Source organism: Ochlerotatus camptorhynchus, unplaced genomic scaffold (genome assembly GCF_037179485.1).
Source record: "Ochlerotatus camptorhynchus isolate MF236.1 unplaced genomic scaffold, CSIRO-AGI_Acam_v1.1 ptg000193l, whole genome shotgun sequence".
NCBI classification, from domain to species: domain Eukaryota; kingdom Metazoa; phylum Arthropoda; class Insecta; order Diptera; family Culicidae; genus Ochlerotatus; species Ochlerotatus camptorhynchus.
This window is the reverse complement of record NW_027040683.1, coordinates 8,033,673-8,050,548: the sequence shown is the minus strand read 5'-3', so window position 1 is coordinate 8,050,548 and position 16,876 is coordinate 8,033,673. Positions and strand designations below refer to the sequence as shown.

The 16,876-nt window shown below is 37.9% G+C and overlaps 2 protein-coding genes across 3 annotated transcripts in view; one reads left to right on the top strand and one right to left on the bottom strand.

Moving 5' to 3' along the window:
- Nucleotides 1–16,876, bottom strand: part of sinu (sinuous) — a 63,861-nt gene that overhangs the window by 27,369 nt on the left and 19,616 nt on the right. The window lies entirely within an intron of this gene.
- LOC135702533 (uncharacterized) overlaps nucleotides 1–16,876 on the top strand; it is a 92,684-nt gene that overhangs the window by 73,811 nt on the left and 1,997 nt on the right. The gene's annotated exons all lie outside the window — the stretch shown is intronic.

The window sequence follows — 16,876 nt, the reverse complement described above, 5'->3', positions numbered from 1 at the left end:
CTGGAGGGGAAAGGGGAGGAATGTTAGTCCGACACTTACTTAAGAGAGATGCAGAGAACTTTACGACCCCTCATAAGTGTCACGGGAATGGTGGATTTTTGTTAGAAGGGAGGGTAAGCCATAGGATACGCCCAGCCGGCGTTGCTGGCAATCTTTATATCAAGCATTTAATAAATAGAAACTGTAAGTAGTTTATCTGTCCATTGTTGCTGCCCATTACCTAAACATATTATTCAAAACAGTCTTCAGATTTTGGAATTAAGAAACGTTATCAGCTCGATCCAGTTGCTCCTTTGCGCCTGAAAATGTTTGTTGAACCTAAACATATGCACAATTCATTCTGATCGATAGGAGGTTCTCATGTGTAAAAGGTTATTAATAGTAGTATTAAATGTAATAGATAAGAATGAAGATTCGCCCTTAGCCAACTCCCACTGTCTGGCAGTGGCATTATGGATAAAATCTGCCTGCAATCATTCCTTATGAATGCAAGAAGCTTGAACCCAGGAGTTAGAAGGTGACAGCTCTACCGCAGCTACAATAGCCCATTTCAAGAACGCAAGCATTTCGAAGCTATTTTCACACATGATAAGCCCCGCTCCAATACATTATCGATGTACATATATACCATTGATTATGTACTGACATTTTCAATCAAGCAGTAGTGCAATACTTGATTGACGCGTAATTAGTAAGTTTTTAAATGATCGTCTTGAATTAGATGGATATTTGCTATCGAGAACAGAGGAACGAAAATGTAAATAAACTTAGCTGAGCGTAACTACGCGTAGGTTAGAACAGTCGGCACCACATGCAACGGATAAAAATTTGAACATTTTCACTTGATACACTTTTCAACATCACTTCTGTACTTTCAAATTAACACTTTTTTAAAATGAAATTGTAAATTTATAACATTTTCACTAGAACGAAAACGACGCAGCAAAACAAAAACACGTCATTTTCGCAGCGCGGCCTCGCATCCAAAGCGGACGTTCAACATGTCCATATATTCACAATAATCGTATTCTGTTACATTTTCTTCAATGTATGAAGATTGACAAAAATAATGACAGGTTAACTTTATGTCATCAATATTTTTGACAATATTTCCCTATTTTTTGTATCAATATATTGATAAGTGTAACTGGCGCTTTGAATCTTGGTCTATACATCATCAGAAATTTTTACAATCGCTATTAGAACTGGAAAATCACGAACAAAGCTAGTAAGACAATCTATCTAGGAATAATATCAAAAAAGAGATTATACTGTGTAACAAAGGTTCTATTCGCCTGCCCGGTGGATCAATATGGGGTTTAGAATTCAAATTAGATTAAGAATGCAAATTTTCATTTCTAGGATGAAGTTGTTCTTGCAGATTTTGATACAATGCAATATTCAGCAGTCTGGTTTTAATTTTTTGTACAAAAACGGGGATTATGAAAAAAAAGCATTGATAGTTTCTTAAAGTATATTCTATATATTTTCTACAGCAATGATGGTTTTTCAAATTTTATATTTTAAAAACAATTACTGAGGATCCAAGAGTCAATCCGTTAGTAAAATGTTTAACGGAAATTAAAGCATATGCACTATTTTTTTTATTATGTAGACTACGTCTTACGGGAAGGTACTGGGGGTAAATCGAAAATCTAAAATTGCGACCGTCACGAAAAGGTGTAATTTTTTGAACGCTATAAGCTTTGTCATTTATAAATGAAATTAAAGTCCGTATACAGCAATCGATAGAAAATACCTTTTGTAAGCTGTTGCAATAAACTTTTTTTTTCAAATTTTCATAAAACACTGTTTTAAAAATGGACAAATAAAAAGTGATAATTTTATCACTGTTTTCATGAAATAAACGTTCTCCCCAAACCCAGTCCTCATAATCAAGTACAATTTGATTGCGCATCGTTTTGTTTGAACCTGTGAAGCTATATAAAAGCGCTGCTGTCTTTCTTCCGCTCATTATAGCTTCGAACGGCGTAGGAAAAAGAAGCAAATACAGGAAAAGGTGGAATTTCCCTTTGCTGAACACTATCGCAGTCTATCTGCTGTTCGCGAATCCGCTTATTTTTGCATCGGACGGACGGTAAAAGAGCAGGAGTCAGTGGTAAAGTAGCCTTGATCACCTTGATGGCAACCAGCGATGAAGTGGAGTGGTGGAGGAGAGGATGTAAAATATGTGAAGACCTACCAATTGGTCCTTTTCAGGACCACATTTTTTTTACAAAAAGAGTTATTGGACTGTTTCTTTCTTGGGTCCCGTTATAATACGACAGGGGACAAATGTAATTTTTGTAAAACAAACCCCCCATCCTTAACTAACCTATAAAAAGACATGAAAAATAAATGAAGAGTCAATTTTTTCACCCGCAAAAAGAGCCAAATAATCAAGCAAAATGTCTGGGTACCTCTTTATATGCAATTAGATTAACATCTAGAGTCCATCCTTTTTTACATATTCTGCACAAAATATATTTTCTGCTCCGCTCCATTCATAAAAAAAACGGCGGGAAATCCTGTCAGGGGCGGGATTTGGAAAGTATTTTTTGTGCAGAATATGTAAAAGGTGAAGGACTTCGGATGTTGATATAAATGCATATATAGTGCAAAATAGAGAAATAACTCTATCTACTACTTGCATTTCACGCATTATTTCTCAGAAGTGCCTGTTTGATAACGAAAAACTTCTTGGAGTAAAATAAGCAATTATTGAGAAATTGTGGAACAGCGAATCAACGTTTGAGTGCAAAATACGTGCGTAATTACCGGAAGCGCGTGAAGGATCGTCAGGCAGACGTTTCTCCAAAACGACCCAAGACCACTGCAGAGAGAGCTCGGTTATATCGGGCCAACAAAAAAGCAGTCAGAGGTAATGCGTCACCATCTACTGGTTGGGACGCTGGAGAAGGTCCTTCAACTCGAGGTAGGAAATTCACATTAATTATTAACAACCTTTGGAACTGCATACGTTCGACACGTAACTATGATTCATACTAACAAAACATTTAACAAGTGGGATAACCAGTATACGAGCTTCTGCTCTGACTTTAAAATTTAATTACTGTTACATAGGTTACTTCTACTGTATTTTAAATCAATTTCTAGAAAAAATGCACGAGAATTTCACTACACAGCTTAACGTAGTCTACATCAACCCTGCGGTCGTGTCTTATACAGAACCCCACCAATTTTTTTTTTTTTTTTTTTGGGGCCGAACTTCAGTTTTTTGATTTGGGGTTACTTTGATAATGCTCAAATAATGTAGAAAAAATGGACGAAGCTCTTTAAATATGAAACTTTGAAGAGTATATAATCAGAAAATATCATAAGCAATAAGAATACAACATTGAATTTGTGATGGCTCTGACGGAAATACATGTCATAATTGATGGTTTGAGTGCTTTTTTAATATGTAACACATACCACACAAAAACTATATACGATACCAACGGAAATACCTTAAGCTACAATATGGAACCAATGTTTCTAATTTGGAAAAAAAGCGTAGCGAGTAAATTTAATATTTACATTATACTATCAAAGTTACCCGCATTATCAAAGATACCCCGTTTGACGGCACTATTTAAATAAATACTCAATGAAATCCTGAACTAATTGTCTCTCGTTATTATGAAAAAGCATTGTTGAGCACGAAAATTGAACGGTGATCAACTTCACTACTTTTGACGGTACCTGCATCCCCAAATGATTTTTCAACAGGCGATCTTCTGCCGCTGGAAGGATAATTGTTCAATGTGTATATGAAACTCCATAGCATATGGGACAATAATGCGTACACCGGAAGTCTTTTAGGTGAAGAAATGTTGCTCCGCACATCTTGATAAAAACAAACGTTTGAACAAAGGTCGCCAAATTTAAATTTAAAAAATATTTATTTACCCTAACATGCTACAATTATAATTTTTAACATAAGGAACATTCCGAAAATTTTAGAAAAAAATCGATAATTGTTAAGAAGTTCCGGAAATTCCAGGAAAGTCCAGAGAACTACAGAGAACTTCAAGGATATTTAAACATTCTTCCGGCATTTTTCATTTATCTCAAAGCTTCAACGAACATCAGGAAAGCTCAAAGAACCGCAGAGAAGATCAGAGAAACTCAGTTCACTTAATGTTTAATGAATGATGAAGAACATTGGTCGGGTTCAGAGTGATATCTGTCGTTTCTGTAATTTGGAACGCGAAACCTCGGAACATCTGCTCTTCAGTAAATCTAAATTTCTTGGAAGTATAAGCTTACAACCTAGTGAAATTTAATCTGCAAATCCTGGAAAGGTAGTTGGTTTTTCAAACCTTACTATACCGGACTGGTAAAAGATGTGTACATGCAAGTAGACATCAACTTGTTAAATAGTGGTCGGTTTGCATGATACAAACAGCAAATAGGAGTACCACAAAAGTTCAAATAATGGACGCAGTGGTTTTACTCCCCTCCACAACAACAAAAAATTATGTTATTATTCATTACAGTTGAATGTCCTGTAACCTGTAAGTAGTTCAGAAAACCTCAGGTATTTCCGAAAACTTTCAAGAACATTTTGGAATGTTTAGGGAAGTTTCATGTCCATCGGGAAAACTGCGGAGAGTTCCGATAACTTCATGGCATCGAGAACTTCTGAAAAAATGCGGGAACTTCTGCGAAGCTCAAAAAAACTTCAAGGCAGTCCAATTAAATAAAAAAATACAAAAATTAAGAGAATTTTCAAGAACTTCCGAGATCTGCAGGGCAACCCAAACAACGTCAGAGAAGTTTAGAGATTTTAGGCAGTTTCTTTATCTTCAGGAAAGTTTAGAGAACTTCGAGCAAGATCAAAAAACTTCAAAGCACTTTAACTCATTTCAGGAAAGTTTAAAAAAAAACTACCAAGAAGTCTCAAATTACTCTGGAGTAAATTTTCAAAAGGTCGCGTGTAACAAAATTTAAAAAAAAAATCGCTGCTCCGAATACACGACGTAACTTCCTGTTTTATTAGCTGACCCGCGTGGCCGGCGGTCATCCAAAAGCACTACCCGCACCAATTTTAGGTACAATCAGACAACCTTTATTCATTCATTTCTACTTATGTATACCCTAGCATACTTCTCCTGTACTAAACAGTTCATTCTACACTCTATTCTCTCAGAGCCACATGCTTGCTGAGAGAATAATATCAAAACAACCTGCTGCGGCGCGCGTTGCGCTGTTGTGTGAACTTGAAGAAAAAAAACTGCTATCATTAGCAGAAGCAAAATTTAAAGGCCCGCCCCTGGGGATGTCATCGGTATACCCTAGCTTCCTTCTTAATTGTATAACTCTAGGTCACTGTCTGTGACGTAATGTGATGACCCATGATAAAATGCAAAACATGGAACGGGGGCCGTCTCATCTACCCCTACTCGATTAGTTTGAACGTGATCTATAAAGGATCGCGTTAAAAAGAAATGGGTTCAATAGGAACAGTTACGTAAAAACAAACCTACTTAGCCTAATATTTGCTCCTCAGAGGTATCCATCCTTGCGCTGATCGTGTCGTCCGTCTGCTGCTGATCCCCACTCGTCTCAATGATTCTGGGCTAGTCGTCGGATTGATTTCAGACTGCTAGCGCGGCAGTCCTCGTTCTCCATTCGGTTCTAGCATTTCTAATTCGTGGTCCCCGTGAGCTCTCCTTTTTCGGCCAGTGCTTCGAGTTTAGCTTGCTTATTAGCTACCATTTTTTTTTTTTTTTGCTTCCCATTCATGTCCGGCATGTGGAATTCCATCATCATCGTCCATCTTGACTCCATCATTGTGCATCTTCCATCACCATCATCATCATCACCGTGACTTGCTCTGTTTATGTAGCCGCAGCTTCTCGAACACGCTTACGTTGGGTTTGCACCTCTTCGCTTCCGTTTGGTTTCATTAAAAATTGATACGATCTGTTCCACAGATCAAGCTTCTTTTGTTAATGGTATTCCTTTTACTTAGCTTCAAAATGCTAACATTGCTTAGTTTTCTGATTTAAAATTTCGTTTTGATACCTTTTAAAACGCATTATTCACGCTATCTCTTTCTTTGCTTCCGAGATTAAGTTGATCTCCCCTATCAGAGTTGATAACTATTGAATCCATAATATTGTAGCTTATTCTTCAGAAACAGGATACGTGATTGTTTGTTGATGTCCCGAATCCGGAGATACGTTTATCTATTCGATCTGAACAGTACCGTAGTTGCCACTGTCAGTGATGGAAAAGTTCGCGTAAACTCACTATGACTCGCGAATTTCTCCCTTGGTGAACTTCGTAAAATATCGCGAACTTTTCCAACACTGGCCACTGTCAGAGTTCAAATACGCAAATGGTCTGCTTATCGTTATCTTTGGTAGACCTTGTTTCCCCAACACTATCGTCTTCAATCGCTCCTCCGACTTGCCCTAAACACCATCCTTTCGTCCTTCAGGCCTGTCGTTGTGATCTCGTTACCTCTGAGTGATTTTCTTTGTATTATTTTTACTTTTAAAATTCTCTGTTATTGTTCAATTCTACCAATTCAGACCAAACAAATTTTTTTGTCGTATGTACCAGTCAATCAAAACATATCTTTATGTTACATACAGTGTATCTCAAAATTGAGCGTAAAGATGTCATTGAATTTTAGAAAAAAAATAGCTTTAAAAGCAAAATTTAAAAAAAAATATATTTCGGATTTCCTGGCTGCTGAATCATCATAAATTTATCAATTATTGGTACAGTGTTGGGTTTATTTGGTTGCGTTTATTAAAAGTAAGAGCTATTTGCGAAAAACGCCTTTTTCTTGAAAAACCTTAATATCTTGAAATTTAAAGAAATAAGCTTTTTTAAAATTTTGCTCATTTTTAGTCATAATAAAGATCATTCATATTCCACTAATTTTACGAAAATTCGTCCACTAGTTAACAAAATTGAAAATCGTTCGTTTTACTAAAATAAATCTAACTATTCCAATAAAGTCCACAACTAAACCGATAAATCAATAAACATCTATTTAACCACCAGCCAAGATTTCAAAAAAATATCTCTGTTCAGAATGTTATAAAAAGTGTTCAACGCTCAATTTTTCGATACACTGTACGTCTGTGAAGGTACCGATTTACACCGAAAAATCTTAAGCTAATCTCTTTTTCACTTTCACAGCCGACAAAACCCAAGTAGCCAAAAGTTCTAATAAAAGGCTTTTTGTGGCTTAAGCAGCTTTTCATTAAATCATAGTACGAAAACGGTGCATCTAATCGAAATGATGTCTGCGACAAATTTGTTGGAAACTAGATCGCTTTTTCAGAAAAAAAAATCTCGGATTTTTGTGAAATTTTTTTAAAAAAACTGTCAAAACCTTCAATGACAAAAAAAGTTCATATTTATGATTTTTAAATATATGTTTATTGCTAAGCAAATGCTAACTTTTTGGAAATGGGCACAACGTTAACTTCAAAATTGATCAAAACCATAAAATATCAACATTTATTAAACATTTTGAACTTTTTTATTCACAAATTGATTTTTTTGACGTAGGACTACGTCTGTGATTTCTATATGGGGGTACACTTTGTGAAACCGAAAATGGAACATGAAGCAAAATTATGAAAGATTTTGAACGTTGATAACTCAGCTGCCCCTGGACCAATTTCAATAATTTTATCACCAATCGATCAGAAATATTCCTACGCATCTGGTAAATTTAAGACTGTCATTTTTCAAAATGTCACTATTGAAAATTGCACAGATGTGCAACTGTTGCTGTGATAATTAAAATTATCACCCAAGCACAGATTTCAAAGTTGAATTCGATCCGGTCTCACCCAACGGTGTTTATTCAATCACCGCGTGGTGAGTGGTGGTGTTCTCCAGTACACAACGAAAGGCTTCCCGCAAGCAGCTAGCTATCATGGGTGCTCACAACCACTGATCGGATTCAGTTCCAATCACCGTGTGTGGTTGTGTCCGGTCGTCGGCATCAGCAGCAGCAGGAGGAAGAAGCTGCACCGCTATTGATCGGGATGAGTAGCTCTTCCTGAGTCGCTGAGGGTCATCTATGCCAAGCGCGTCATACTTAAGAGTATAAACAGAGCAATCCCCGCTCAAATTCCTATTACTACACAAAACACAAGCTCCTGCTGCAGTTAACAAATAACATTTATAATATAAGATCACGTAGTCCTACGTCACCATTGCGTACAACCCCATAGGGCTGTCCCTTGTAGTTTTATATAATATGTTCAGTCCACAAACATACAGAAATCACTTTCTAACAGTTTATGTTGTTTTTTTATGACGGAAATTTGAGATTTTTTTCCAGTGTGTATTTTTTTAGGAAAGGCATTCCAGTTTCCTACAACTTTGTAGCTGACATAATTTTGATTTGATGAGCAATTTCCGTGCTATGATTTATTAAAATATATCGCATATGTCATTTTGAGAAAATTAGGCGAGTGTCAAAATAAAATAGCCGTATTCCGGCACAACCTTGGTTCTTTGCCCCTAGCGAACAATTATGTGAAGCTTCATATGATTCAGAGAAGGAAAAATAAAAACAATTCGTCAGTTGGTGTGAAACTGTTGAATTGGAAAATTAGGAGAGTTTAGAAATTTGAAAATAAGTTTCGTGAGCTTCAAGAACGTTTCTAAAACTCCAAGAAATAGGCGGGAACGTTTAAAAAGTTCATAGAAATTCGGCAATGTCTAGAGAACTTTAGGACAGTTCCAATAACATCAGAAGCTTTTGAAAACTTCAGGAATGCCTAGACTTTCGGAGAATTTTAAAGATCTAGAACAATTAGTTTGATCAATTTAATGCAGTTTCATGAACTTTGAAAACATTCGAGAACTCCACACGAAATCTTAAGAATGCATTTATTATTCATTTGAACTTCAGGAAAATAACGCGAACCTCCCAGGAGTTCCTGGAATTTTAGAAATCCAGTTATTTTTTATATAATAAGTTTTGAAACTCCGCAGAAGTCCAAAGAACTCCAGTTATGTTTAGGAAAGTTTCGAGAACTTCGAGGAAATTGCAAAAAAAACATTGGATAATTTCAATGATCACAGGATGATTCAGAAACATGTTAAGTTTTAAGTTTTTTTTCGTAAACTTGAAGGCAGTTTCAAGTATTGCGGGAACTTCAGGTAAGATCATTGCAGTTCCATTAATTTCAGGAAAATAGAAGTACATTTTATGAAGCTTCCTGTTTTTCACGAAGTCCAGAGAACTTTACAGAACTATAGAAAAAAATTCATGGATTTCACAGAATTTCAGAGAACTCCAAGGAAGTACAGTTCAATAAGCTTTAGGAGAATCTCAAGGACTAAAAACAAGTTCCGAGAAGATCAGGAAAGATCAAAGAACCTCAGAGCAATTCTATAAACTTCAGCGAAATAGCGAATATTTTTCAAGGATGCTCCGAAAATCGAAAAAAATTGCGGGAACTTCAAAAAAGATCCATAAACATTAGGATTTTTTATTAATTAGCTATCAACCTTTCGAAAACATCAGGAAAAGTGCAGGAACCTCCGGCAAGAACAAATAACATCAATACAGTTCCACGAACTTAAGCAAAAAATACTGAAAGCTTCAGGAAAGTCCAAAAAAATTCAAGAACTTCCAAAGTCTAGAGAAATTTTCGAAAATATACAGATCTTTATGAAAGTTACGTAACCTTCAAGACAGTTTCAAGAACTTTAAGTAAAATGAAGGGATCTCATGGGCTACTTTATGAATATCAGGGAAAATTCGGAATCTCTAGACGAATTCTGACAACTTGAGGAAATTTCGAGAACTTCAGAAAAACTGTGAGAACACAAGAAATTTCTCATAATATTCTCCAGAATCTCTATTGGGTTCTTTGTCAACCATCTTATTTCTGAATTCTCATTAGTTGATGTGTCTCGTAAGACCTTTGGATGAAGACAAATGTTACCGCCAAATGTTGTTAGTCTTTGAACAAAATTTTCTCGCTGCGTTGAAATCCGAACAATTTCTAAGTTTGACCTATTCTTGAGTCTGAAACTGCAGAACAAATCATAACTGATTGGGTCATCTTATATCGTATCTGCAAAAAGTTTGGAAAGAAATATTACTGGAGGGCTTGCGACCATAGTTGATGATTGTCGGCAGCGTTTGAAGGCGTGTACTTTTGAGAATTTCAGTTGGATTGTTCAATCGATTTTATATCTCAAAAAACTGCTTAACCCTAAAGAGATGGAATTGGGTAAAAAGGCGACATCTTTTCTATGTGCAGGTCTCCTGCTCGATTGGAATAACTTTTCCTATGACTTTGACAGATATTCGATTGTTCCAATTTTGACATGTCATCTCTTTATAAATTCAACATCTTTACTTAACCCCGATCAAGGTGACTATATATAGGTGTTCTAATGTGTCAAATTCATGATTCAGCCATGTTGGATTTTTGTACATACAAAAAGCCAACATGGCTGAATCATGAATTTGACACATTAGAACACCTATATATAGTCACCTTGATCGGGGTTAAGTAAAGAGGTTGAATTTATAAAGAAATGTCCCATGGGACAGCGACCGAGTTTGTTTACAATTTGCTCTAAAACCGCACTTTACCCCCCCGCGACCTCCTCGCCTATATAGTGACAAAGCGGTATCACCATTTATATACCCACCATGTCCCCGATCCCTGAACTGTCAGCACTGTAGCCTACAGTTTGTATGCTATGTTTATATGTGCATTGACGACACGTTTGCGTTAAAAAATCTTAATTAATTCATGATTAGCTTGCCTAATTTAAAAATTAATATAATAAATATTTAATTCCTACATGTGCGCGCTTGTTGAACATTTATCGCGATCATTTTGCCGCGCAAAAAATCAAACATCTACACACTTAGTTTTTTCTACCGAGCTCGGCTGTGCAAATCTCGGCAAAATAAGTTTCACTGAGATCTCAGCAAAAGTGACATTTGATTGCTGAGCCTCGGATAATGCTTAGCTGAATCTCAGCAAACAAATGAGATGTTTGCTGATATCTCAGTAAAACTTTTTTTGCCGAGATTTGCACAGCCGATCTCGGTAGAAAAATCTAAGTGTGTATGTATGTGGACGGAGCATAATTTTTCAATGTTTGCATCAGCTGTCTTAGATTGGCAGATAATCGAGCCAAAGAACCAACAACTTTTGCTTCAAGCAAAATGTTGGTGGATGACGTTTCTGCCACCGAAGTGCTTAACCCTCCAGCAACCATCAGGGAACCATTAACCTAGAGGTGACACCTGGGGCTACATCTTAGGTCGTATGAATAAAAGCGTTTACTTTACTTTCCCCGTAAGAAAAGCACGGGAAAGTAAAGCAAACTCTTTTTATTCATACGGCCCCTTGTAACCAAGACGAAATGACGTTTTCAGAGAAGCATTCATACGAAAATCGCTTCGTTTCGACTTCCCCAATGAGGTTTCTGTTTTGTTTTGGCTATAAAAATCCAGTACTTATACTATTTGATGAAACTGGTTGAAAATTAAAGCTATATTTATCTACTATCCCCAAATAAAATTTTTGGTTTTATGAGAGTTCTGCAGATCATGATGTACACACTTAAATTTTTTCGCCGAGATTCCAACAGCCGAGTAGTTCTGCAATTTATATTGCTGAGACTCAGTAAAACAATTGCCGAGACTCAGCTAACAAATAACATTTTGCTGAGATATCAGCTAACAAACAGATATTTTGCAGAGATATCAGCAAAAGTAAATGCCGAGGTAATCGGCTGTTGGAGATTTTACCGATCTAGATTAAGTGTGTAGGCTTGTAGAATGCTATAAAACCTCTATAAAGCTTGCAATGTTACTTGGGTCATTTATTCTTGAGTGAACTGGATTGGATCTGAGTCACCTTGAGTCGGTTTCTAACAAAAACCAGAATGTATCCACCTATGGTGAGGAGATCGAACTAAAGGGTGTCCACGATGAAATTGCCACACTATGAAATTGCTCTAACTTTTTAACCGTTGGGTAGAATTTAATGAAAATTTGGGTGGATTTAGTTCATAGTGCATTATTTACATCCTGCAAGTTGTAAAGTCCTGTGATCAAAACTCGCGGAAATGGAGTCGAAAGAACAGCTCGTACGTGATAAAATCTTGCGCATTCATCTCGAGAACAAGGATCTCTCGCATCGTTCCATCGCTAAAACGTTGGGAATCGCGAATTCCACGGTGTCGCGAGTGATTAAGCGGTTCGAGGAACGGTTGACCACCGATCGGAAGCCCAGAAGTGAAGGAAAAAGTATTCCGTACAACACCAAAAATCACAACCGCGTAGTTGGGGCCTTCAACCGAAATCCGAACGCCTCCGTTAGGGATGTGGCTAAGAAGCTGCACCTAAGCCGAAGTTTTGTCCAGAAGGCCAAAACTAAGGCTGGGCTTCGAACGTTCAAGGTACAAAAGGCCCCTAATCGCGACGAGAAGCAGAACAAGTCCGCCAAAACCCGTGCCAGGAAGTTGTACCTCAACATGCTGACGAAAGTTGAATGCTGCATCATGGACGACGAAACATATGTGAAGGCCGACTTCAAACAGATCCCCGGCAACCTGTTTTTCACGGCCAAGGATAAGTTCAGCGTTCCGGAGCATGTCCGCACTCAGAAGATGTCCAAATTTGCGAAGAAATTCCTGGTTTGGCAAGCCATCTGCACGTGCGGGAAGCGGAGTGCACCTTTCGTGACCCAGGACAAGATGAACGGACAGGTGTACATAAAAGAGTGCCTCCAGAAGCGGCTGCTTCCTCTCCTGAAGGCCCACAACGTCCCAACAATCTTCTGGCCGGATTTGGCCTCATGCCACTACCCCAAGGACGTGCTGAAGTGGTATGCGGACAATAAGGTCAATTTCGTGCCGAAAATGTTCAACCCTCCCAACACTCCGGAGCTCCGCCCCATCGAGAAGTACTGGCCGATTATGAAGCAGCACCTTCTTAAACGACCTAAGGTAGTGAAGACAGTCGAGGAACTGAAGAAAGTATGGGTTTACATGCAAAAAACGGTTGATTCACAGGTTGTGCAGAATCTTATGGCCGGGGTTAAGGCCAAGGTGCGGGCATTTGCGTATGGACTGTAAATAAAATACGAGTAAAATGGTAAAATGAAGTTTAATAGTTATTTCTCAATCCCTGAAAATTTGATGGCAATCGGATGAAAACTCGAATTTTGCGAATCAATTTTGTGTGTGGCAATTTCATCGTGGACACCCTTTACACTCAATATGACCACCAATGATCTAATTTTTCATTCTAATTTGATTTGAGGTGTCGCATGATAGGTTTTAGTTCAAGTCAGATTTTGATCACTTCCCCAAGGGAAACATGAATATGTCCGAGTGTAGTTCAAGTCAGATTCGGCCGCTTCCACAGGGGTACCTGGAACATGTCTGAGTGGCTAGTTCATCTCCAGGAACGGGGTAGTGGGTATTCAATATATCCACCGAAGATCTTGTTTTTGAATTATCATGTATCTTGAATCGTTTGGTACGTTTTGACACAAACGAAGTGACAAACGACTAACTAGCGAAGAAATTAATTGAAATAATGTTGTTTGCTGTAATATAATTTTCTTAGAAGCTTGTGCCATCAGCCACCAGATGGACTGGTATTTTTCTTTTGATTTAAACAAAGTTGATTTTGTGAGCAATGATCTTGACGTGAGCAAAGAGTGTATCATTTTGTCATTTTTACATGAATTTCAGTTTTGAGTAGAGTGAAAGAGATAGAACCAAAACATTCTAGTACATTTGGTGAAAATGCTAGTACAATCCAGTAGTAGTGTTGCCATGTGGTACACTGAAAAATTGCAATAGAAGGTTCGTCACAAAAGTTTTCGAGCCGCTCTGTCTGTCACTTCGTTTGTGAGGAATAACGAATCGGAAAATTTGGCCTTCTTCCATTTGCATGAAATTTTGCATATTTGTTTGTTATGGACAATGATTCGCATTGTGGCTAAAATTCAATCATTTTGGATTTTGTAAGATTTTTAAAATGGCGTCTTTAAATTTGTTCAACAAATGACGTTTGACCAAAATTTCATGTTCAACGAATTTTATCAGTTTCCAACTGTCCATGGTTTTGAAAATTCCATAAGTTTACTTTTTAATAAAGATTTCAAAAATCGGACAAGGACATTTTGAGATACTTGGAATTTAATTTTGTTTTATTTAATAGTCACTTAAAATTAATGAAAAAAAACATTTCCCAGTTATACATTACTTTTCACTACAACTTTGTCCCAGATGTAATTTCAATCAGAAATGCCATTTCTGTGCAACTTTTTGAAAAATTTCAAGGACCCCAATTTTGAAATGCAAATAATGATCTTGCTCAAGGTTTGTCAAAGCATAGCATAGCATAGCATATGCGATTGTACAAATCGTGGGTGGCTATATAATGGTCAACTAATACGTTTTGCAGAAAATATCGAGTGTTGACGCAGAAAATATCACTTGGGATTAGTGATTTTCCCCACTCAAAAATAAAATCTACAATACAAGCATCGCATTATACACCTGGCCACATCCTTACAATCGCAGGGGAAGGGAGGGAAAGTTAATCCAACATCTACTTAACAAGGTGCAGAGAACCCATACTACCTTCATAGGTGTCACAGGAAGGAAAGAGTTGTGTTAGTGGGAGCTTGAATGATTTGGAAACTCTATTCGTCAATATAGAGCATTTGATTAATCAGTGACAAAAATGAAATATAAATAGATAAAATGGAAAGATCTCACCCGATTGGCCTAGAGACTTTGCAGCGTCATGTTTTCAGAAATGCTTTATTTAATTTTCCTTGAACCACCGCAATCACTGATAACGCTCTTCTAGCTCGCATCCACAAAAGAACACACTCCACGCATAATCAAGGTCATGTGTTTTCGGACTTTCTTCTTTAACACTACACAAAGACGTTGCTCATCGCAGCAACAGAAAAATAGATCAGCGTGCTAGAGGTCGTACGGGGCAACAAAGAAAAACGCAAGACCAAGCACCATTGCATCAGCAACACGAGATCAAATTATCACGCACAGTATTCAAAACTTGATCTTGCTCAAGGTTTGTCATACAAGCATAAAGGTAACTCTTAGACTAGTAGGTCCCGAAGAAACGTGTTCAACTTTTTGGCTCAGCTCTGGTTACTTCTTCGGTCCCAAGCTAATCGATACACCCCTCAAAACATAGGAAAATCCACGAACCCCTAATTTTATCTGTCAAACTATCATAGCGAATCAAAACAAACATTGCGTAGTACTAGAATTTCGACTAGAATGGGGTACGTTAATCGTTTGCTTGGAACCAAGAGGCTAGTCAAGTAGTAAGCCAATTTAAAATCGTTAGTTTCGTGTTGATTGTTGTTACTTCTGTGAATCTACTACTACGATGCTACGGACAATGTGCCAGACATGGTTGATCTAATTCATCATCTGATTTCAGATCCAGAACAATTTTGAGAATCTCACAGAAACACCTTGGACGTGTTTGGGCATATTTTGATAAAGGGTGACTAAAGGTAAATTGGTACGCCCCTCGCACGTCGCTAGCACGCCTCTAGTGTTGGGAATCGAAAATCTTTGACAGTGGTTTGTTTACACTTCTATAGAGAACAACTTTTGCAAGTTTGATCAAAGTAGTCGATCGCGTTCAGGAATAACGTCAAATAGAACTCGAAAGAAGAAAACATATTGTGCACAAACACCAGGAAAATCCGGAGTGGTTCGCTTCCAAGCTGGCTAAAGTGCTGAAGATGCCGAAAACAACAGTTTGTCTAGTGCTCAAAACCTACAAGGAAACCCTGAGTGTGGAAAGAAATCAGCGGACCTACAGAAAAACTAGAACCAGGGATCGTCAGCTGCGCAGCAAGGTGTTGAGGTGCGTTAAAGTCAACCCTGGTCTTTTGATCTGAGATGTGGCCAGAAGGTACAACGCCAACTTTCAAACGGTGCGGAACATCCTTGCTAGGTAAGGATACAAGTCGTAAAAAAAACAAGTAAACATCCGAACCGCCACATGAAGCAGAATTCCGTGACCAAAAAGCGTGCAAGGCTCTTGTACGATCGTGTTTTGACGAAACACAAAGGCTGCACTTTGATCGATGGCGAAACATACGTCAAACTCGATTTTAAGCAGCTTCCCGGTCAAAAGTTTCACATCGCGGCTGGACGTGGGGATGTGCCGGGAAGATTCAAGTTCGAGTTTGCCGACAAGGTCGCGAAGAAGGCCATGATTTGGCAAGCGATTTGCAGTTGTGGCCTGAACACGGAACCATTCGTCACATCCTCGACGATGACATCCCAAGTTTACATCGAAGAATGCCTGAAAAAGCGTGTATTGCTGTTCATCCGCAAGCATCTTTTGGTCCGATTTACCCAGCTGCCACTACTCCAAGGTGGTTCTAGAGTGGTATGCTGCCAACAAGATCGATTATGTCCCCAAGCTAATGAATCCTTTGAATTGCCCGGAATTTCGACCAAACGAAAAATACTGGGCAATTTCAAAGCAGCGACTTCGACCAAGCGTGTCCCGATATCCAGCAAATACGGGCAAAATGGAAAAAATGCGCTGACTCCATGTCCGTTTCCACTGTGCGGGCGCAGATGGGCTCCATCCAGAGAAAGGTTCGAGATTTTGTTCGAACTGGAGAAATGTAACCATCTAATGCTGTAGCTTCGAAGTTTTAATAAAAGTACTGTAAAGCAACCATTAATGGACTTTTTAAACTTATTGAATCACGACAAACAGGTCTTTTTGTGCGTACAAATTTACTTTTAGTCAGCTTTGTTCAAAATTTACTAAAGCTTTGTTAGGTAATTATTAGAAAAATTCAATGGTTGTAAAAAAAAATCTTCA